Consider the following 22,188-nt stretch of genomic DNA (forward strand, 5'->3'; position numbering starts at 1 on the left):
CCAGGTCAAATCTCTTTCCCTGCCAAGGGACAGCCCACGTAGACAAGGCGGCACCCCGAGGTCCACCTTGGCCTCATCCAAGATTGCAACTCTTTTTTTTGTTCTTTTAAGATTGTGATTCTTACCACATAGCAAGTGCCTAAAGTACCTACTAGTTACCTGGAAAGCAACTAGTTAATTAGTGGAAGGCAGAGTTTAGGGACTGCTTGCCATTTTGCAGACAATCTCAGGTCTGCGTTCTTCCCCTCTCCCATGTCCAGGGGAGATGTGTCCCCTTCGCTAGGATGCCTCGCCACAGGCATCAGTGCCACTTCCAGTGCCTGCTCAGGACCAGACTGCCAGCAGCACCCTCCAGGCTGGACCCAAACACCAGCCTCTGTGTGGAAGCCAGATGTACCCCCCCCCCGAGCCCCACTGATGAACCCTGGTGAGACTGAGCCCACCTCAGGGGCTTCACCAGCTCAAACCTGCATCTTTGTTCTGAGGTCCACGTGGGTCTGAGCCAAGGCCATTGACCCGACTGCAGAATCAATAGCAACTTCCTTACGGCCATTCTGTTTGAAAAGAAACATCTAAAATTTGATGCATTGGGTCTGGCTTGGTGGAAAGAGTGCAGACGTTGGAATACGAATGAACTGGGTCTGCAGTTTCAGCCGGACCGTGTGCTGACTGTGTGGCCTTGAACAAATGGCAATTGGAGCCTGCGCGCCTCTTTGTCTGAATGATGGGGGTGGCCGTGAGGGGAATGGGAGGAGGGTTCCACGAGGGAGCACACGGGAAATGCCAGCTCCTGGTCGCTGTTCATGGAGGGTCAGCTCCTTTCTTTGAAGGATGTGTATGTGCACGTGTCTGCGTGCACCTGTGTGTGTTTGTGCGTGCACGTGCACATGTGTGGGTGAGTGTGCACGCCTTGTGTGCCGGCATATGTGCACCTGTATGTGGTTAGCCTGGGTAATCACACAGCTGGAAGCTAGGGTTGCCAAATAAAAATACGGGGTGCCTGGTTTAATGTGAATATCAGATAAATAATAAAAAATTGTTAGTGTGCCGGGCGCAGTGGCTCACGCCTGTAATCCTAGCACTTTGGGAGGCCGAGGCGGGTGGATCACGAGGTCAAGAGATCGAGACCATCCTGGTCAACATGGTGAAACCCCGTCTCTACTAAAAATGCAAAAGATTAGCTGGGCATGGTGGTGCATGCCTGTAATCCCAGCTACTCAGGAGGCTGAGGCAGGAGAATTGCCTGAACCCAGGAGGCGGAGGTTGCGGTGAGCCGAGATCACGCCATTGCACTCCAGCCTGGGTAACAAGAGTGAAACTCCGTCTCAAAAAAAAAAAAAAAATTGTTAATGTAAGTACTTCCCAAATATTGCACGGTATGAACTTACCCTAAAACGGTGAAAACATTATCTGTTGTTTATCTGAAATTTCTAATTTAACTGCATATTCAGGAGTTTGATTTGCTAAATCTGGAAACTCTCACTGGAATGAGGTTTTGTTATTTCGGCTGGAAGGTTAGGCCCACAAAAACAGATGTGCAGGGGCCTGGGGCCGGGGGCTCTGGGAAGAAGGACCCAGGCTGTGTGCCCAGGCTCCTCACGTTGCTGTCTTGCTCAAGAGCCCACTTCCCTTTCTCACGCTTGGTGTGCCTTCTGTTGCATTGAGCAGAGCTGTGAACTGCCGACATCCTGGGCAATGGTCCCTCATTGGAAGCAGAGGCCGTAGCCACAGCCCCTGCCCCAGGGGGCTGGCTGCCCACACCTCAGGGGGGCCCTGAGTCTGCACTGAGCTGGACAGGACTGCCCACAGCCTGCTGGCCTGGCCCCATCTACTTGCCGGCCTGGGCTTGGGGTGGTGTTCTCTGGAAATGTCTCTGTTTGTTTCATGAGCGACGTTCAATCTTCCCGAAACAGGACCCTGCAGAGTTTCGGTGCAACTGCCAGACAGTCATGAAGCCACTGCAGAGCCCCATCCTTGGCCCCTCCGCCCTCCACCATCACCAGCCACCCCTTCTCCTCTTCTGCGCAGCCTCTCCCACCCTCTCCAATTTTTACTTGGCAAATTATACCCTGGCGCTCCCAGCCTGCTCAGTGGGTGCTGTCAGGCCTTGGCAGATTCCAGTGCCAGCAGCAGGGGGCACAGACACTTGAAAAGGGGAGCTAATAGGAAATGAAATAGCTTTCCTCCCCCAAAGACCCCTCCCAGCGCTGCCAATGGACCCACCCCCGGTGGAGTCAATTGTTTCCAGTCCAATCTCGTGTTTATTGAAGTTTCCTCCAGGGTTAGCTCAGGAGGCTCTCCCCAACCCCTTCCGCGTGGCCTTATTTACTAGAATCCCCTCAGCGCGCCATTTAAGCATCTTCATTAACATTTCCCACGTCTTGCTCATTGCAAGCGAGTCCCTCCGAGACCCCCAGGGTGGCGGCACGGCGGCAGCCTGCAGGAACGCCAGGCTTATTTTAATTGGTTTGAAACTGTCGCTGTCGACCACAGAGGGGTCCCTTTCCTTGAGTAATGACCTGGAATTTGATCATGCGGCTTTTATGAGCTTGTAACACTGAAAGTGTTACCGTGTGAGATCAAAGCAAGGACCAGACCGCCGCGGCCAGCAAGTGTGAAGGCGCAGGCTGGGAGACACCGCTCTTCCCCCGCCCTGCGGGGCCCATTAGTCAGGGGATGGGAGATGTGGCTCTTTTCACGGCCCCTCTGGCTTCCTTGTCAGCCTGCAGATGGTGGCATGAGAAGAGGGAGAAGCCACCTCGGCATCTAGCACTTTCTGGCCTCCTTCTCAGGAGTATGGAGAACACTCTGCTCAGAAGACCAGGGCCTGGGTCCCCAGAGGGAAGGATGCAGGGGAGCCTAGCTCTTGGAGACACGGAGGGTCGAGGCCGTCACCAGGGATGAGATGGCTTTGACTTCCTCTTGGGATGTGGCTCCTTCTGGAATCACGCCACCTTGTACATCTTCCATTGACTTGGTCATCAGGCCACCAGCCAATGAGGTACTGTGGAGCGATTCATCATACACACCACTGTGCTTTGACACTAGCTTTGTGTCACGCACGTGTGTCATCAGGGTCTCTCTCCTGCAAGGGGCCATCAATCTAACCATGCTCATCTCAAAAAAAATTTGGAGCATCTTTATAATTGAGGCAAAAGATAAATGTCTATCCCCCTCTACCTGCAATTAACAATAACTAACACTTTGTTATCTTGCATTAATCTTAAAAAAAAAAAAAAAGGAATGAAGCCTCACAGATAAAGTCCAAGTCCCCTCCTCCCAGCAGCCCCAGCCCCATTCCCCTTCCCCACACCCAGAGGCTGCTCTGAGTGCCGATTTGGCATCTATTATTTCTGTCCCTTGAAAAATCATTTACACACACGCGTAAGCATGAACCGGAGCGCACACTGTTTTAGGCCTCCTTCAAATGCACATGCACGACCTCTTTTTGCAACTAGCCTCTTTGACTGAACGTGGTGTCAGCAGCTCGGGTGTGTTTCTGATGCATTCCTTTTATTTACTGTAGCGAGTCTGACTTAGAAACCCGCCCTGTTTTCTTTGTCCACACTCTTTCATTCATGAAGCTCCCCGTGGCTTGCAAAGTGCGGCTATTTCGGAGAATGCCACGTGAGAGTCTTGCTGGCTGCCTCCTGTCTCGGGCGCATACCTGGCTGCGGGTGGTGGATCTTGTCCGGGTCCTGCCGAGGGCACCTGGACCTGCCTGTCCCACCCACCCCATGTGTGACCTCAGTCTCCCCCCAGCGTCACTGACGCCGAGCCCCATCCTTCTCACTGTGCCCACGAGAGCCCAGCTCCGGCGTGCTGTGTCTTTTGGAGCTTCCCGGCTGCCACGCCCCTGTCCTCTGTTTCTCCGTGGGTTTGGGGGTCCAGCACGCTCCCAGGGAGCTGCGGTCACCCCAGCTCCTACTTTGTCACTCGGGAAAACAGCCTGCACCTCGGACAGATTTAGAGCAAAGCATGAAGCCGTTCTGGTAAAATAAACAAAGTGTGACTCATTCAGAAAGTTTCGGCTCTCTTGTTACACCCCATCGTCTGGGGGCCCCCAGGAATGACCGTGAGCCTGTGACTGAAATGCCACGTCGGGGCCGTGACCCCTCGCTGCCCTCTGAGCCCCCAGGCCCGGTCTGCAGGACGCAGGCCCTCCCAGCAGCTGCGGGCAGGAGTCGGACACACGAGGAAGGGTAAACAGCCTCCCTGTTTTCAGAGGCTGAAGATATGTGGGGTGGCCACACAGTAGCTCTTGGAGGTGGAAGGGCAGGCAGGGAGCCCCTTGGCTTGGGCGGCTGTGGGGGCTCTGAAACTCGGGAGCAAGTGCCCCTCCGGCCCCAGGCAGAGACGCTGCTGCCTCAGGAACCTTGCTGAGAGGTTGGGGTGAAGCCACAGCCCCCAGGGATCTGTATGTGGGAAGGGAGGCTCTGAGCAAGGCATGCCCATGGCAGAACACAGGCCTGGCCTGGCCTCACTTTATCTCCAGGAAGAAGAGATGAGGCCCTGCCCAGCCCATTCCCTCCCTCGCTCCCCTGAGTGTGTTCCTGGACTCTGGTCAGGATGGCAGGGGCTCTGTAGCTGCTCCCCTACACTGACCAGAGCCTGGGATGGCTGGCTGTGGGACCTGGAGGGGGTCTGGGGTGAGACCTCAGGGTGGGAACAGGTGAACAGGCCCAGCGCAGCATGGCTAAATGAATGAGTGAGTGAGGAAGTGAGGCATGGACCCAGGCCGCGGTATTCTCTGTGCTTCACTGGGGGGTCTGTGCTCTGGGTGTTTGTGGGGACATCCGTCCCATCTCTGACACTTCACTAAGAAAGCCCCTGGAGTCAGGTGGCTCCTCCCCCAGCCCTGTCTGCCTACCCCTTTGGTAATTCTCACCCCAGTGAGATATGCAAGAGCTTGGAAGGTGCCAGAAGCAAGGGGGGCAGCTATAAGAGTTCACATTACAGATGGGGAAACTGAGTCAGCAGCTGATCGACCTTAGTGAGAATGAGAGCTTAGTGTGGAGGTGGCCGAGCTGGGCTTTTGAGCCGGATTCCCTGGGTTTGGGTCCCAGGTCTGCTGGCATGCTTGTTGTGTGCCTTGGAGTGGGTTCTCCCAGCGTTCTACACCTTAGTTTCCTCTTAGGGTCACTGGAAGGGCTAATGGGTTACACTGCAAAAAGGGCTTCCCTCGGTCCCAGTGTGGCCCTGCAGCCCTGTCTAAGCTGCCTGTCCTTTCCCTCCCACTCCCGCCAGCTCTCTCCCGCTCGAGGAGACTACAGCATCTGCAGAGAGCTGCCCTCCCTGCCACCATGCTCACATGTGCTTAGGCCAAGGAATACCCGTGGGCAGCAGCAGCACGGTTTATTAAGCCAATAAAATCTTAAGTGCCTGATCTCTGGAGACCCCTGAGGTCTTTTTATGTGCACAAAGGGGCTGGAGGGTTTCCTGGGCCTGAGTCTTTCTTGCTGCCTGGAACGGGTGGGTGTGCAGTAATCTGCCCTCTCCCCTGTGTCCCCATCCCAGGAAGGCACCTGTTACCTGACAGCCAGCCCCGCCACCTGCCCCCATCTTGGGGACCCTGGATTGGCCTGGCCTACTGTCCTTGCTCGGACGTTGCGAGAGCACCGGACAGAGCCCAGCAGACTTATGCTCCTGCCCTCGCAGTGCTGGTGACCTGCCTCCTGCCCACCGCACCTCATCCATCAGACGTGCTCAGGCCACAGCCCCTTCCTCACCCCTGCTACACCCTAGGAAGGCGGGTCAGGCCATGGCTTGCTGCCGCCGGCTTCTCTGTCTCTGAGAACCTCCCCTGGCCCTCTTTTGAAAATCTGTTCTTTTCCTTGTCTCTCCCCCCGCCTGCCCCCTTCTCTTCCCAGCCCTCTTCTTTGTCTCCTGAAACTTCTCCTGGTGTGCCTAATTCCTGAAGGCTGCAGCGGCTTCGCAGACGCGGCCCCACCTCGCTGCGCACACACAACCCTGAGAATCGATTCAGAAAACGATTAGTTACAGTACGGCAGCGCTGCTAACTGTGGCGCTTTGCTTTGCAGTTATTGATACATCATCAGAATTGAGAAGCGATAGTCAGGAAGGGGGAGGAGAAGGAAGAGAGGACACGCCTGTCCTGAGGTGTCAGCTCTGACGGGGGGAGGGATCTTCAGGCCCGAGCTGAAGCTGGCACCTGGGTCGGTCTCACCACAGCCACGCCTGACCTCACACAGGCTTGGGAGGGCCTGCGTGTTCCAGGTTTGTGAGAGTGCAGTCCTTGTCCCCAAGCAGACATGAGGCCTCGGGCTGCCTCCTTCCTCACCCGATTTCTGCCATCATGGGGGCACCACTGCCCACTCCACCAGCCCAAACTGCATGCTGGATAGACCATGAAGTGGTGGTCTACGTCTGGGTGACAGCACTGGGCCAGACCAGACCAGGGTCCCCACGATGAGGGCAGAGCTGGCTGCTTCTGTTGATGGACAGGGTCAGCTCCAGAATCCCAGTCTGGGAGAGACCCCAGAGGCCCTGACTCAGGGTTCTCCAGGGAAACAGAGTCAATAGGACCTAGGTAGGTAGGTAGGTAGGTATGTAGGTAGGTAGGTAGGTAAGTGATAGATAGATCGATCGAACCGATTTTAAGGAACTAGGTCACATTATTGTGGTGGCTGCTGAGCCTGAACTCTACAGGATGGGCAGACAGGCTAGAACCTCAGGCAGGAATTGGTGCTGCAGTTATTTATTTATTTAGAGATGAGTCTCGCTCTTGTCGCCCAGGCTGGAGTGCAATGGCACGATCTTGGCTCACTACAACCTATGCCTTCTCAGTTCAAGCGATTCTTCTGCCTCAGGCCCCCGAGTAGCTGGGACTACAGGTGCCCACCACCTTTCCCAGCTAATTTTTGCATTTTTAGCAGAGATGGGATTTCACCATGCAGGCTGGTCTCGAACTCCCGACCTCAGGTGATCCACCCGCCTCAGCCTCTTAAAGTGCTGGGATTACAGGCATGAGCCACTATACCCAGCTGGTGTTGCAGTCTTGAGGTAGAATGTTTTTCCCCAGATAGCCTTAGTTTTTGCTGTGAAGGCCTTTTGACTGACTGGATGAAGCCCACCCACCCACATTATGAAAGGCCATATCCTATACTGAAATCAATCGATTTTCGACATTAGCCAGTTACCAAATACCACCCAGCAACACCTGAGTTTGTGCTGGACTGAATCCCAGGGGACAACAGCCTGGCCAAGTAGAAGCCTAACACTGACCATCAAATGTCCGAAGACCCCAAGAGCTGCTGACCAGGGTTCAGTGGATGGGCCTAGAGGGCAGTGAGCTCCTGGAAGCAGCACTGTTTCTGGGCATTATAGAAAATGGGCTCCTAACTTGCATTAGATGTTTAATGCTGAGACAGTGTTGGGGGTGGCTCGTCTGTGCTGCCAGTGAGTAACGGAACAGTGCTCCCTCCACAAAAAGGCCCAGGCAGAGGCCGGGGAATGTGGGAGGAGGGTGGGGGTCCTCCTCCTCTGTGAGCCTGCAGGAGCTCCACCTCCCCGACAGGACAGGACCCTCGGCAGTGGGGAAAGAGACAGCCACTGCTGGCTGTCCGGGAAGCAGGGCGGGGCTGGGGGTGAGGTAGGAGAGAAAAAAGAGATGGAGTTGGGGGTACCCATGGGAGCCTCTGCTGGGAGGAGTGCAGAAAATAGTCTACAGGAACCTCGAGCTTGGTGACAGATTGCGCTGGTGACATATGGAAGGTCTCACCCTGGTCTGGGCGGGACGGCCAGGCTGAGGTTTGCACCAATCATGGGGAGAGGACCCTGGGAAGGAGGTGAAACTGGCTGTGAAGGGCCTAGACCCTCAGGCTCAGGAATCTGGACTTAACCCCCAGACTTGAGGGTCTTTTAAGGGATTTTAAACAACCTTCGTGGTTTAAAAATCTACTCTAGGGACAGCGTGGGGAATCCATGCTGAGGAGGACATGCCGAAGGCAGGGAGTGCAAATAGGAGTTGGAAGACAGCATCCGGGGTGGCCGTGCATTCACACATTCACTCCTCGCTCCCTGAGCACCTGCGGCATGCCAGGCCCTACTCCAGCATGGAAGCACGCAGCCACTCCACATGTACTCAGGAAGCTTCCGTTTCGGGGCGTCGTGCACAAATGAAGTACATGACGACTCTGCCTTATGACTGTGGTGTATAAAGAACTACCTGATCTATAAAGGAAAGAGCTTTAATGGACTCACAGTTCCTGGTGTCTGGGAGGCCTCAGGAACCTTACAATCATGGTGGAAGGCGAAGGGGAAGGAATGCACGTCCTACGTGGAGCAGGAGACGGAAAGCGGGGGAAGCTTGCCAAACACATTCCAACCATCAGATCTCACGAGAACTCATGCACCATCACAAGAACAGCATTGGGGAAACCACCCCCATGATCCAGTCACCCCTCCACCAGGTCCCTCCCTCCACATGTGGGGATTACACTCTGAGATGAGATTTGGGCAGGGACACAGAGCCAACACGTGTTATGGTGCGACAGGCCAGGAGCAGAAGTGGCAGGTGGTGGGGCGGGGGCTTCCTCCCATACAATGGTTGCGGGCTTCTCTGGTGGGGGGAGGAGGCCTGAACAAACAGATGTTGTCCAACGCCTGGAAGAGGGGACGACATGTGTGAGGACCCTGAGGTCAAATCCAACCAGAAGGCCCCGTGGGTGGGGCAGGGGGAGCAAGGAGCAGGTGTGAGAAGTGGGAGGGTGGGGTAGAGGGCATGTAGTGGATGGGGCAGTGCCCATGGAACCAGAGCCACGGGGTGGGTGAGGAAGGCTCAGAAGAGGCGGAGGGAGGAAGAGTCCAAGTTTCAGTGGAGCCCCTCATCATGCGATGCCCTTTCCCGCCCGGTCTGCCTTCCTCCTACCTGTGCAAAACCCACTGTCGGCTGTTTTGAGGAGCACAAGCCACATGAGGCTCTGTCTCAGCGGACTGGGGCTGCCAGAACAAGATATGGGTGGCTTAAACAACAAACATTTACTTTTTCTTTTTTTTTTTTTTTTTGAGACAGAGTCTTGCTCAGTTGCCCAGGCTGGGGTGCAGTGGTGTAATCTCAGCTCACTGCAATCTCCGCCTCCCGGGTTCAAGCGATTCTCTTGTCTCAGCCTGCCTAGTAGCTGGGATCATAGACGCCCATCACCACGCCCAGCTCACTTTTGTATTTTTAGTAGAGATGGAGTTTCACCATGTTGGCCAGGCTAGACTCAAACTCCTGGCCTCAAGTGATCTCCCACTTCGGCTTCTCAAAGTGCTGGGATTACAGGCGTGAGCCACCACACCTGGCCCAACAAACATCTACTTGTTATAGTTGTGGAGACTGGAAAGTCCAAGATGCAGGTGCCAACACATCTGGTGTATTCTTACCTGGGAGAGAGAGAGAGAGAGAGGCTCTCATGAGGGCACTCATCCCACTGGGAGAGCCCCACCCTCATGACTTTATTACCTCCCGAAGACCCCACCTTCAAATACCATCACATTCAGCCTTTGAGGGAACAGAAACACTCAGACTACAGCAGACTCAGTCCCTGCTCACAGCCGACACAGATCAGCAGACTGAGCTGCTAAGAGGCAGAAGCCAGGTGCCCCCTCGACATTGCCCCCACCCAGCATCTAGCAGGGTAGCCTGGTGGCCAGAGGCATTCACACTGTCAATCCCAGGGGAGCCTAAGATGAAGAAGGAGAATCCACAGTCCCTCGTGGTGACACTGACAGGGTCTGGTGAGAAAACAGCCTTGTTTCCCATCAAGGGCGTAGCTGGGCCACAAGTGCACACCCCGGGGGCTGCTCAGCCTACAGTGGCCGCTACACGTCCTCTAGGGTGCAGCCCAGGGCTTGGGAACTGGGCCTGGTAATGGGGCTGGCGCTGCTGATTTATCCCCAAGGAGGCTCTGCTGGCTTGAGAGAGACCCAGGGCCCGTCTTGGGGATAGGCAACGGGGCCATCCCCCAATCTGTCCAACCTCCAGCCTGACCCCGTCACCCGCTGGCACTCTCCCCTCTGACCCCAGCTTCGGTTTGGATACTGTGAGTCTCACCTGCAATTTCTGGGTCTGTGGCGCTCAGGGCATGAGGTGGTGAGCAGGGCCACCTTCTTACCGCTTCTCCCAGCCTGACGCGTTCCTGTTTGCATCGTGCAAAAGACATAGTCCCGTGACCCTCTGTGCTGTAATATTTTAAGTCAAGAGAGTGTGTGTCTGATGCGCTCCAGGTATTCAGAGGTTGAAAATGGTTTTGTTCTCTTGTTTTCTTTTTAAAATGCAGTGTGAAGTCACAGCAGCCAGAGGAAATTCTGCCACCATTTTCCCGGAGCTGGTGTGCAGCCCCTCCCGCTGGGAACCTGCTCCTAGAGCCATCCCTCTGCACACAGGTACGAGCCTCTTTACGCAATGCTTTCTGCTCTCCTCAAGCTGGTTCTCAGATGGGTGCTTCTCTCAGGCCTGGGGGTGGCCCATGGCCATGGGGGGGGTGCGACACATGAGGACGTCTGCAGGGGGAGCTTTGGTCTGCAGAGAGGAGGGTCCCCACTGCAGGGTTCCCCGACCCTTCTGTGTTTTTCACCTGCCCTTCCCCAGTCCCCCAACTGAAATGCAAATCAGCGAGTATGTAATAGATAATTAATAGACTGATCAGCCAGCGAGGGAGGTAAGTAGATAAATAATTGTAATTATCCTTGGGTTGCCCATAAATCCCCTCACTGCCTTTTTATTAAACTCTCTGTTTACAGGAGTCATTTATATTGCATGTCATTTGGCCTCCCCCGCCTCCTGGGCGGCTCCCACCGGGGCTGACCTAGGGCGGAACAGCACTGTGTGACCGACACATCCTCTCCCGGTGGAGCTCGTCCTGGGCACAGGTGTCAAAAAGCTTTGCCCAAGAGGCCAGCTGGATGGCAACCGAGCCAATGCGCGCGGCTCACACAAGGCCCTCCTTCTGCGCCCCGAGGTGGCCACAGCCTATATTTAGGCCCGAGCTGGAAGCCTTTATTATACTTGGCACCTGTGCTGTAGGTATGAGCTCATTCTCCCTAGGGATGGCCTTGGCCTATTAATAGCCTTGGCTGAGGTTCCCTCCTTGCTCCGAGTGCCAAGAGAGAAAGTGGGTTAATAAATATCAAGAAAACTCCCTCAGAGGGCCTGGGGCCAGACTCTCCCCGGCTCTCCAAGACTCGTGGCTGTCAGGCCCCAAACCGGAAGAGGGGTTTCCTTTTCCCCCAGCCTCTCATATCCCTCCTGACAGAGGCCCAACACCCAGGCTGGCGGGTCTGAGGACCAGCCATGGCAGAGCTCTCTCGGGAGTCCATGGAGCCGGGGTGCAGGAGGTCACCGCCATGGGAGGCCAAGGAGGTCGGTGGGGCTGTTGGCATCTGGGTGGCCAAGAGAAGGAGGCAGGGAGGGCGCCCTGGACCTTCTGACACCTTCCTTCTGGCCTGGACCCTCTCATGTCCTTCTGCGGACTCAGCAGCATGGAAGGGAAGGGAGGAAGTGGCCTTGGGATGGCCGCCGAGGAAGACCCCATCCTCATCCTCTCCCAGGCCCGGAGGCTGCGGCAGAATCATTTAGCCTGAGTTGGAAACAGTAAGAGAAGGGAGCCCCAGGAACAAAGCAGGGAGGGGAGGGGCGCTCCCGAGGGCAAGCGTGCCAGGGTGGGCTGGCAGCAGGCTCTGCTGCACTGATCCATTTGATCAGCCGAATTTCAGGAGAGTCACCCGCCTGCGGGCCATGGATGGCATTCTGCATGGATGTGTGAGCCGCCCTGGCCTGGCGTGTTGTTGGCTAACTCTGCTGAGTGCCCTGGGTCGGGGAAATGTCTCACAGCCCTGTCTGGTTTACTTTCTGCCACTTACGTGCACGGGTGCTCTTAGCAGGGCTCAGGGAGGTCACGGCCACCCAGCTGGGGACGGGCAGAGCTGAAGCTCAGACGTGGGTTATCTGGCTGCAGCAGCCGTCTGCAGGCCTCGTTTCAGGATATTTCTGAAGATCATGGGGCCCCATCGGCTAGATTCGGTCTGTGCTTTCTGGCTTTCACCTGCTGGACATGAAGTCAGACTGTGAATGCTGCCGCTTTTATGAAACTTGACCTTAGCTGAGCTCTAGCAGGGCGACCAGTGACGGCAGAGTCTGGGCAGCCTCCAGCCACTGGCCTGCACAGCCACTGCCCAGGGCTGGATGCTGGCGGCTACGGCAGGTCAGCCCTGGACGGTCAGCCAGGCTGTGCACTCTCTGCTGGTCATTCTTCTCTCCTTGGAGAGAGGCTGGCTGCCCACAGCAGAGAGGGAATTCGGGCTGAACAAACAACAAGGCCTTTTTAAGTTTCATTCAATGGAATTAAAGTCTGAAAAATGGCCCAGCGGAGGCTCCCTGCCCTTTCGGGAGTTTGTTCAGCTCAGAGCTGTGCGGCTCGTCCCCCCCACCCCAGCCCACACAGTCTGCACAGGAGGAGGACGCAGGGCCAGGGGAGAGGCAGAAAGATCTGACAGTGACTCCTCCAAAGGCTTTCTCCCGTGCTCAGCGGCTCACTGGAGGGGGGCGGCCAAGCCCATTTCACGTCCGTCTGTCCAGAGCAGGTGGACAAGGGGACGGGGTTCTGCCCATGCTTGGGAAATGGAGGCGGAAGCCTGTGTCTCTGAAACCAAATGGCAAGCCGCCTGGGACTGCTCTGTGTCATCTTGTTTTTTTCGGATTATTTTGTGGGCCTTTTTAGGGTTTCTTATCTGATTCTGTTTTGGGGAGCTGGGATGGGTGGAAAAGAAAAACATAGGGATTGAAAGGCAGGATGAAACTGACCCCTTCACCCCGGTAATAGCTATGACAGCAGGGCATGGCTGGCCACAGGGTTGCAGTCCCCCGCCCCTACCTCTCCCCTTCCCCACTACATAGGCAAGAATTTTACTGGCTCTGCTTCACCTGCCTGATCTTCAGGAACTGAGCCCCCGGGGCCACCATCAGAGGGATTGATGATTGATTAACCAGAGCTGTGCTTCCTGCCCTGGCCGGGTGGTGGCCCGCCCACCCTGCTGAAACAGCGTCCTCTGAGAGCAAGGCTGCAGGGGAATCCAACTGGCCCCCTAAGCACAGGGCTCAGGATAGCGTCCGTGGAAAGTAACAGAGAGCATGGGCATGAGACACGGTGTGAGGGAGGAGCCAAGAGAAGGAGGTGGGGGTTTGGTTCTTCCAAAGACACCAGCAGGTGTAAGCAAGACTGCCCCGAGAGCACGGCCCCTTTCGCAGCCAGGCCTCCCTCATGCAGCCCAGTGGCCACCAGCACCTTTTGATTTCCATCCTCTTTCATTCTGATCCCATCAACTTCCTTCCCCTGGGGTCAGGAGGGTCTGGGCACCTTCTGCAAGATCAATATCTATCTTTTTCAATTAAACTCAGGCCAGTATCTTTTTATTATTACACAAGTGATAGATGTTTTTGTAGAAAATACCGACAAGAAAAACAAGTAACAATCTGTCAGAAATAACCGCAGCCTACACCTCAGTGCGCGTCATGTGTGTGATCTTCCAGCATATATATGCATATATTTTTTGCTTTGTAACCTGTTGTTTTTGCTAGACAGTATTTTCAGGAACATACATTTAGGTTGCTGTTAACCTCATTCTTCATGATTGAATATCATTCCATTGCATAGAAAAACCGTAACCAATCCCTCGAGCCTGTTTGCAAGTGCTAAGACAGGCATTAGCCACCGACCCTATTTCCAAAACTCTGTGCTACACTCTAAGAAACTAGAAGATTAATTTTCCAAACGGGAATTAGAAAATGATTATTCACATTAGAAAGGAGTCTGCAAACATACACTCCAAAGAGCTTCTTTGAGAAATGGGCTCCCTGGGGCATGAAAACTTCCTGCAGTGGGTAAAACCCCACGTCACAGGTAGCTGCAGAGTGGGTGGTGCATCTGACTTCGTGTTCCTTCCTCCATGGAGATCCTTCCCAGGTCCACCAGATGCATGTGGGGGCATGTATACACACACACACACACACACACACACACACACACACAGGCCGACATGCACACACACACACACACACACGCACACAGGCAGACATGCGCACACACACACAGGCAGACATGCACACACACACACACACACAGGCCAACATGCACACACACACACACACACGCACACAGGCAGACATGCACACACACACACACACACACACACACACACAGGCCGACATGCACACACACACACACAGGCAGACATGCACACACACACACACACACACAGGCCGACATGCACACACACACACAGGCAGACATGCACACACACACACAGGCAGGCATGCACACATGCATACAATCACATGTGCACACTGTGTGCAGCACACACAGGCACATACACACTTGCCTGTGCACCCGGTGTGTGGAAGCTTCTCTTCATTGTCAGCTGAAAGGTGATGTTAATTAACTCATTATTAATCACATCTATTTATCAGATGGTCTGCTCCTAGCAACCATTCCTGGGGAATAAACTATCATTTCTCTCTAAAGGACAAAGGAAAATAGATGTTGATGAGGCTGGTCAGGTCAGCGCCCCCAGCCCACGTGACTTATTATTTCAGGAGGCAAGCAGACAAACCTCAGAGGAAACGATGCTCAGGGGACTTTTAATAAAACAAGTTTTAAAAGAAACCCAAACCCCAGGCCTGCAGGTTAGCATCTGAAGGCTCCTCAGCACCTGAGGGGCACACAGTGGAGCCCCTAAGAGCATCTTTGTCCTAACAAGTCCAGCTGAAGACCCCTGGGCCCCCACCTCCCCAAGACCACTCAGAGGATGCTGCCCACAGGCGAAGCGTTTGTGTGTGCATTTATGCAACCATAGACCACATACTCAGTAAACATATTTCTGGTATATTTATATTTAATTTCAGGTATACATATTTCTAAAATAATTTGGTGAATTAAAACTCATAGGATAAAATGGACTATTATATTCTAGTTGAGACAAGGCCTCATTCTCGTGCACAGGCCGGAGTACAGCGGCGTGATCACAGCACACTATCGCCTCTACCCCCAGGCTCAAGCAATCCTCCCACCTCAGCCTCTCCAGTAGCTGGGACCACAGGTACACACCATCACAACCAGCTAATTTTTAAAAATCTTTTTTATAGAGATGGGGTCTCACTATGCTGCCCAAGCTGGCCTCAAACTTCTGGGCTCAAGAAATCCTCAGGCCTTGGCTGGCCAAAGTGCTGGGATTACAGACGTGAGCCTCCATGGCCAGCCAAAATGACCTTTTAAAATGAACAAGAGTACCTTCACCACCTCTGTCTAGTTCCAAAACATTTCCACCACTCCAAAGTCAAACCCCCTGCTTGGGAATATTTTAAATATTATTTTGTTTTAAAAGGTGCCCCAATTACCACCAGCCAAAAACGTTACAAACCAAGGCAAGTTCAACGGTGTAGAAAGCCTGGGACTTGGTGTCATTCATTCATTCATTCACTCACTTCTTTCGCCATCTTTTTTTCCTTTTTTTTTTTTTTGAGACAGAGTTTCACTCTTGTTGCCCAGGCTAGAGTGCAGCGGCATGATCCTGGATTCAAGTGATTCTCCTGCCTCAGCCTCCCAAGTAACTGGGATTACAGGCACCTGTCAAGCACCTGACTAATTTTTTGTATTTTTAGTAGAGATGGGGTTTCGCCATGTTGGCCAGGCTGGTCTCAAACTCCTGACCTCAGGTGACCCACCCACCTCAGCCTCCCAAAGTGCTGGGGTTACAGGCATAAGCCACCACGCCCGGCCATCACCGTCCATTTCTTTCTGTAGCGCTTGCCAGGAAGAGAAACACCTGGGTGGAGCCCTGGCTCCATCTTATTAGCAAGTGAGCCTGGATCACATACTTAACCTCTAGGCCTTGGTTTCTTATTCATGAAATGGGACAGTAACTTCTTTCTTGAAGGGCTGTTGACGAAGGAGATGGGGCTTTATTTATTGCGTGTGAAGGAATCAGCACAGTGCCCTGCACACAGTGAGAGCTCAGTGGGTGCACACGTTTGATCACATTTGCTTTTAATTATGTTAGAATACACAGAGCAAACGCTGACATCTTGACCATTTAGTCCACTGTTGTAAGTGCATTTACATTGTGTGCAACCATCACACCATCCTCCTCCTCAACGCTTCGCCTTCAAAGCTGAAACCCTGTTCCCATTAAATAATACCTCCCCCCAGTTTAGAACCCCCCCCCACCCCAACCACCAGCCCCCCGCAGTCTCCACCCCACATTCCGTCTCTGTGAGTTGATGACTCTCGGGACCTCACGTGAGTGGAATCACGCAGTATTTGTCCTTTGGAGTCTGGCTTATTTCACTCAGCATAACATCTTCGGGGCTCATCCACGCTGTGACCTGTGTCAGGATTTCCTTCCTCTTTAAAGCCCCATAGATTCCAGTGTATGGGTGGACCCCATTCTGCTTCTGCATCCATTCCTGGACGGACGCCTGGGCTGCTGCCCCCTTTTGGCCACTGGGAGTAGTGCTGCTGTGGGTGGGTCTGGATTTTTATGACTGTCTTGCCCCTGTGTGATGGAAGACGGACTGACTTGGAAACTCTCTTTCCAACAGGTGCGCCTCCCCTGCTTTCTCACACGTAAAGGCAAATCCTGTGAGACCGGCCCACAGACGGCCTTTAGATGAGCAGGGCCGGAGCCTTGTCAGGGCGACCCCGAGTGCCACACTGCTCGGAGTACACCTCTGTGGTCTCAGGCTTGAAAACACACCAGGCAGCGTTCCCCTGGCGCTGCACAAGGCTTATCGGAGCTGCAGCACCCTGGAACACCCTGTCTTCTATTAACTGCTCACCCTAGAGGGGTTCCAGGTCTGGGTGTGACCCAGAGGTACAAGTCAAGGCCCCAGAGGGCTGGGCCTCTTACAGGGCTTGGTCCACATGTGTGAAGTCCTTCTTCATATAACAGGACTACATTAAATGGGCCGGGACCCAGAGAGTGGCCTCTGAATCCGGGGAGCCTCTCCTACCCAGAGGTCACTCCCTGGGCCCTACCTGTGTTAAAACTCCCAAGGGGCAGGGACTGGGAAGGGGTGACCCGGTGGCCCGCAAGTTTTCAGGAGGCAACAGTGGGGAAGAAGGGCATGTTCTCTCAGAGCAAAGGCAGGAGTCAGGGGCCCTGTGTCAGTACTGGTGGCCGTGCCTCTCCTATTTGGGACTTCGTTTATGAAAGCTTTGTGGCCGCCTAAGGAAGAATTTTCTGGAAAGGAAACACTGAAACGTCCATTTTCTCCCGAGACCCATTCATCTCTTCTAGAAACTTACAATACAGTTGCAGCCCTGAGTGTCTCACCAGGGTCTGTGGAGCAGAGGCACAGGGTCACATCTGAGTTTCCCCCGGAGTCTCAAAACGGCCTGGAAACCAGATGCCCTGGGCATTGATCACGTCGGGCAAAACAGCAATAGCAATGGTCACAGCAATGCCGTCTTTGTCCGAAACGGGCGCTCCATCAGTTCTGGTAGAACACGCCGGTCCACTCCGCCCTGGCCTCCTGGTCTCACCATGGACCGTCTGGTGGATCTTCCTGTCATTCACGGTTAAGCTTCTTTAACCCACGCAGATTCTCCCCTCCTCCAGGATTTCCTCCCAAAGTCTATGCCTCTATTTCATTTTTATTAAGAAATAAAAGAGATTTTCTTTTAATCAGGGCTGCAATTTAGTAGGATCCCATCTCCCCACTTTGGATGGCATCACCCACTTTCCTCTCTGGTTCTTCCCATCTCTGCTGGACTCTGGGTGCTTCGCGGGGCAATGCTGGGTGCTTGGGACCGGTATGGATTACAATAACACAGCACAGACAGGGTGGCCCCAGCCATGGAAATTTCTTCTCTCGTGGCTCTGGAGCCTGCAAGTCCAAGATCAAGGTGTTGGCAGGAGCCGGAAACGGTGGTTCACGCCTGTAATCCCAGCACTTTGGGAGGCTGAGATGGGCGGATCACTTGAGGTCAGGAGTTTGAGACCAGCCTGGCCAACATAGCAAAACCCCATCTCTACTAAAAATACGAAAGTTAGCCGGGCGTGCTAGCAGGTGCCTGTAAGCCCAGCCACTCGGGAGGCTGAGGTGGGAGAATGACTGGAACCTGGGAAGCAGAGGTTACAGTGAGCTGAGATCGCGCCACTGCACTCCAGCCTGGGCCACAGAGCGAGACTCTGTCTCAACAGAATAAAATACAATAAATAAAAAGATGTTGGTAGGTTCCTTCCGAGGCCTAATCAAGGAAAGCCCTGTGGGGTATTGAGGTACTGTCTAAGCAGAGATACTGGAGGCGGGGATGTGGCCACTCCCCCTGGCATGTAGATGCCATCTTCTCCGTGTCCTCATGTGCCCGTCCCTCTGTCTGCGTCCCTGCTAATCTCCACTTCAGGAGACCAGTCACACTGGGTTAGGACTCACCTTGATTAACTCAGTTTAGCCAAATTTCCCCTTCAAAGTCTGTATCTCTAAACACAGTGACCCCTTGGTATCCTCAGGGGGTTGATTCCAGAAACCCCACGATCTGATGATGCTCAAGACCCCAGTACGAAACAGCACGGCCTCTGTATGTAACCCACTCGCATCCCCCTGGACCCTCAGATCACCTCTTGGTGACTCACAAGGCCTCATACAATGTAGATGCCACGTAAAGAGCGATTACACTGTATTTTTTCACTCCTGTTATTGATGTCATTGGATTGTTATTTTTATTTATTTTTCTAATACTTTTGATCTGCAGTTGGTTGAATTTGCAGATGCAGAGCCCTAAGATCCAGAGGGCCGCCTGTACAGTCCCATTCTGAGGGACCAGTGGTTAGGACTTCAACATAGGAATCTTGAGGGGACAAAACTCAGCCCCTAACAGTGCCTGATGCTGTCCAGGGTCGTGTCTGGGTGCGCTGGGCAGGATTTGCCAGGTTTGTTTTCTGGAATGGGACCCGCCCCTACATCCTGCCCTCTCTGGCCTCTGTTTTGCCAGCACCGAGATACCACACCTGGCCTCTTACTTATCAGTTCATTTCCCACGTCCCTCCTGTATTTCCGAGGCCAGCTGCATCTGCTGCCAGGGAGGATTTCAGCAATGCTGAATCCAGACAAACCTCTCCAGTTACAGACGCACGCCCTCCCGCCTCGCAGCCTCGCATCAGCAGGCCGCCGCATGGTGCCACCACCCAGCCCTGATCGATCACGCCTCCGGGGTCTGTTTGCTGCTGTCTTGTTCTGCCGTCAAGGTCAACATCGCTCGTGTCCAGCGGCAGTGACATGTGGCAGTAATGCCCACACCACAGCCCTCTACTCTATTCCACTTCCTTGGTTGAAAAACTACTCCAGCTCTCCCACCTCCCCTGACACCTCAAACTCAGGGTGTGTAAGTGGGGGCAGTGTCCACAGGAGGGGCCCCCAGCCTGCCCACCTGAGATGACCCTCAGATCTCAGGGGCACTTTCCGACGCATCACTGGCCTGAGATGGCTTCCTCGGCAGGTTCTGGGGTTGAAACACAGTTCTCCCGGCGCCCCGCTTTCCACCAAGCATCGACCTGGTGACTTGGTCGCCGCAGAATCTTCCTGACCCTCTCCATCAAGTGAAGCGTTGGCTTGCTGACTGCTGCATCCTTGGCCATGCTGCTTCCTGGCCTGGAAAGCCCTTGCTAGTCAAAAGCTGCTTGTCTTCTGATATTTAATCCAGGCGTCATCCCCTGGAGAAGCTAGCCCCGGCTCTCCCAGTGCCACCTCTCTGCTTTCTGTGCTCACCCATCATGACGCCAGGCTCTGCCTCCAGTCCCTTCTCTACCAGGAGGGAGCAGCTAAAAGCCGAGATTTGTTGCAATTTAGCTTTGCCCCCACCCACGCCTTTCAGTGCCCAGCACTTATTTGGTGTCTAACAAACTGCCCATTAAATGCAGACGTAGCTCCTTTTCCCTGGGGTGTTGCTCAATGGGGTGCTGCAAAGTAGCTGCAGATACTTTTCTGGCTTCCGGAGGACATTCCCAGTGCTCCTGGACCTGCCTGGTCTGGGCTGCCACGCGTCTACCTTCAACTGTTTACTCTAAGATGCTGCTGAGTGCAGTGACTTAACCCAAAGGCATTTTTTGTTTGCTTGACAGCGAACTCTCCGCAAGGAGAAGCTACCAGAATGGGACACTAATACCCGTTTCATCTTCCCAGAAACATGCTTTGTTTGTAATTCATAGGCTTTTTTTTTTTAATTTGACCATTTGGGTATAGTCAGACAAATAGGCTTTTCTGCTCAACAGTCTAGAACAATTTCTAAAGAGTAGCGGGAGTGGGGCGGGGAAGCACCCAGGAACTGAGTTGCCCCATCTGCTCCTGTGGCCCGATTCCAAGGGCATAACTTTCTGAGGGCCACCCCAGGTGGGCTGGGACCTATGGACTAGTCAGCGTGGCCAGCTGTGTTTATTGTGAATGAACCACGACTTGGGCCTGACCCCCATGTCCCTGGAAAAGGCGCGCTGTGCCCTGGCCTGTGGCCCCTGCTCTGTGGCAGGCACTGAGCCCCACAGCTTTCCAGTGTCTGTCCTATAGCAGCTTTGCTCCTTTCTCCTGGAGGCCAGCACCCAGCCTGCTCCTGGGGCCCTGGGATTGCTGATTGGAAGGGGTCTCAGTGGTACCAGGGGATGGACCCAGGAAGCCACGTCACCAGGGAGAGATGGCCCTCACCTGCTGTACTAGTTCCCCTTGGGGCTGGCCCAGGAGGTGCAGCAGCATCCCAGCTTTGGTGCTTCTCCACAGGGCTGGCTCACATGAAGGGCACCTTGGTCGTAGTAAGCCTGCCTGGGAGGCTGGATCCCATGGGACCTGTGGAAGGAGCACTCGTTAAATCCCTAGATGGGAGTCCAGGGTGTCAGCGGTTTGCTGGGAATCATTCTCATTCAGTTCTTATGTGACCCCAGTCCCCCACTCTTGGCTGCTCAGAGAAGAGGGGGCAGGTAGTGGGCCTTGGAGTTCACTCTGAGAAAATGAACAAACACAGAGCAAGACATGGGCCAAGATCAGGAGGAAAAAGCCACAGCTTCTGGGGAGAGGAGGCAGAGGAGGAGAAAGAAGAGAGTGGGGGGAGGAGGAAGAGGAGATGGAGGGGAAGAGGAGAGGAGGAAGAGGGAGAGTGAGAGGGGGAGGAGGAACAGGAGGAGAAGGGGGAGGAGGAGAGGGAGGAAAGGGGATAAGAGAGAGAAGAGGAGGAAGGGAAGGAGAAGTGGGAGAAGGGGGAGGAGAAGAGGGGGAGGAAGAAAGAAAGAGGAGGAAGGAGAGGATGACAGGAAGAAGAGGAGGAGGAGGTAGAGTAAAAGGGGGAGGGGGAAGGGGAGAAGAAGGGGAGGAGGAAAAGAAAGAGGAGGAGGGAGAGGAGGAGGAAAAGAAGGAGGAAGGACAAGAGGAGGAGAAGACAGAGGAGGAGGAGGAAGAAAAAAGAGGAGGAGGAGGACGGGGAGGAGGGAGAGGAGGGAGGGGAGTCTACAGCTGGTACGTGTGGAGGAAGCAGACCTCCAGGCTGGAGGCCAGGCATGGACTCTTCCTCTGGGCATTTTCCTGGGAGCCCGGCTCCCCAGGGAGGGGTTAGACGGCGGCCACCCTCCTCCACTCAGGGGACTGTGCCTGTTCTTCAGCGTGTTCCTTTAGCTGATGTCCTCACTACACTCATCATTTTTACCTGCAGACATCACATAAAGTCGGCCCTTGGAGCAGCAAAGCCCAGCCCAGCTCTAGCGAACGATGTGATCATTGCATAACGAGACGAGTCCCTTGACCACATGAGAAATCAAAATCAGATTGTATGTGTGGTGTGTGTGTGTGTGTGTGTTTGTGGCTTTTTGCAGGTGGGGGTTAACATTTTAATTTTTTGGTGATGGCAGGTCGTTTTTTTAAAAGTTCTTTTGTATTTTCTTTTTGCGTCTGTGCACTGGGGAGCCCCATAAATTCGGACCCGTTAAATCTGGCTGTGTCAGCGGCCTTCAAAATGAATTGATATTAAATGCAACAAAAGTCTCTAATTCACCCTGTTGCTGCCCTACCCTCTTCCATGCCCTTCTTGACACCCCTCCCCCAGGTCCAGCCCCACCCAGCTGTAACTGGGAAATGGAAGAATGAAAGTGGCCGTCAGTACTGCTGGGCCACTGGGAATGACGCTGGCTCATCTATTATTTAAATCTCCTCAATTA

General features: G+C 54.1%; 1 protein-coding gene across 7 annotated transcripts in view; it reads left to right on the plus strand.

Moving 5' to 3' along the window:
- RBFOX3 (RNA binding fox-1 homolog 3) overlaps window positions 1–22,188 on the plus strand; it is a 512,287-nt gene that overhangs the window by 285,358 nt on the left and 204,741 nt on the right. For 5 of the 7 annotated variants that reach the window (XM_032241461.1, XM_032241463.1, XM_032241466.1 and 2 more), the window contains exon 3: window positions 10,284–10,389. The exons of 1 other annotated variant lie outside the window; for it this stretch is intronic. The gene's annotated coding sequence lies outside the window, so the exon portion shown is untranslated. The remainder of the gene's footprint in view (window positions 1–10,283; window positions 10,390–22,188) is intronic. One more of the 7 variants, XM_032241460.1, reaches the window with a different exon arrangement.

Source organism: Sapajus apella, unplaced genomic scaffold, assembly GCF_009761245.1.
Source record: "Sapajus apella isolate SASKATOON/1434 unplaced genomic scaffold, GSC_monkey_1.0 scaffold48, whole genome shotgun sequence".
Lineage (NCBI taxonomy): Eukaryota > Metazoa > Chordata > Mammalia > Primates > Cebidae > Sapajus > Sapajus apella.